The sequence below is a fragment of the Hordeum vulgare genome, unplaced genomic scaffold (genome assembly GCF_904849725.1).
Source record: "Hordeum vulgare subsp. vulgare unplaced genomic scaffold, MorexV3_pseudomolecules_assembly, whole genome shotgun sequence".
In the NCBI taxonomy this organism is placed as follows: domain Eukaryota; kingdom Viridiplantae; phylum Streptophyta; class Magnoliopsida; order Poales; family Poaceae; genus Hordeum; species Hordeum vulgare.
Window position 1 is genome coordinate 58,703 of NW_025422651.1, and position 1,298 is coordinate 60,000.

The 1,298-nt window shown below is 38.9% G+C and overlaps 1 protein-coding gene across 1 annotated transcript in view; it reads right to left on the minus strand.

Annotated features, from left to right (window-relative positions):
- Positions 1 to 377: 377 nt before the first annotated feature.
- The window catches only part of LOC123421959 (NAD(P)H-quinone oxidoreductase subunit 2 A, chloroplastic-like), a 4,702-nt gene continuing 3,781 nt past the window's right edge, over positions 378 to 1,298 (minus strand). The window contains exon 2 of the mRNA XM_045107625.1: positions 378 to 1,298. This exon is cut by the window's right edge and continues 3,654 nt beyond it. The gene's annotated coding sequence lies outside the window, so the exon portion shown is untranslated.

Below are 1,298 nucleotides of genomic sequence, written 5' to 3' on the forward strand. Positions count from 1 at the left end.
TATTACCATATCTCTAGAGTCAATAATTTTCTATGAGGAACTACTGAACTCAATCACTTGCTGCCGTTACTCAACAGTTTTCTGTTGAGGTCTATCCCGTAGAGGTAGTCAAATTGGATCAGTGATCGATTTCTAGGTTTCGTCGTAAACCTAATTGGTTACTTCCAATTACGTAAATCAATAGTTCAAACCGCACTCAAAGGTAGGGCATTTCCCATTGATATAGGAACTTTTGTACCAGAAACAATAGTATCTCCAATTATAGCCCCTCTGGGATGTAAAATATATCTCTTCTCACCATCCCCATAGTGTATGAGACAAATGTATGCATTTCGATTAGGGTCGTATTCTATGGTTACGATTCTACCAGATATGTCTTTTTGATTCCGTCGAAAATCTATTTTACGGTATAGGCGCTTATGACCTCCCCCTCTATGCCTTGCGGTAATGATTCCTCTGGAATTACGACCTTTACCACAACGGTGCCGTCCATGGATCAAATTATTTCGTGGATTGGATTTCACTTGCCTGTCTACGGTTCCCTTGCGTGTGCTCGGGATAGGTGTTTTGTATAAATGTTTCGCCGTATTATTAAGTATTCTCCTTTAGTTTTTTTCTCTATCTAGAAGTGGAATAGAATAACCCGGTTGAAGGGTAATGATCATACGTCTGTAATGCATTGTATGGCCCAGAATAGGTCCTATTCTTCTACCTTTTCCAGGTAGTCGATGGCTATTCACAGCTACCACCTTAACACCAAAGAAGAGTTCGACCCAATGCTTTATTTCTGTCTTAGTGAATCCCGATTCGACATTAAAAGTATATTGATTCTTTCCCAATAAACGAAGACTTTTTTCTGTAAATACTGCGTATTTGATTCCATCCATAAATCGACTTTCCCTCCTATGCTCTGAGTTCCAGTATCGATAAGAATTCGAGTTCTTATTGTTCTTATGTTATGGTATGAATATACCATACCAATTCGTTATGTATGGATGATGGATGAGATTCCATGGATAGAGAGCCAGTTCCAATAGACTTATGGAATGTTCCCGTTCGTGTGCATCCAGCAGGAATTGAACCCGCAAATTTACCAATTATGAGTTGGGCGCTTTAACCATTCAGCCATGGATGCTTAACAGGGATCATCGTACATCGTAAATAACCAATTTTCATATAGAAAGACATATCATAGAAAAATGAAATCGAAAATATTCCGAGATGGCAAATATTCGGAGATGACTATGAAAACACCTCTCTGGATCCTCGAATTGAAAGAGAGATTGAGAGGGATCAAG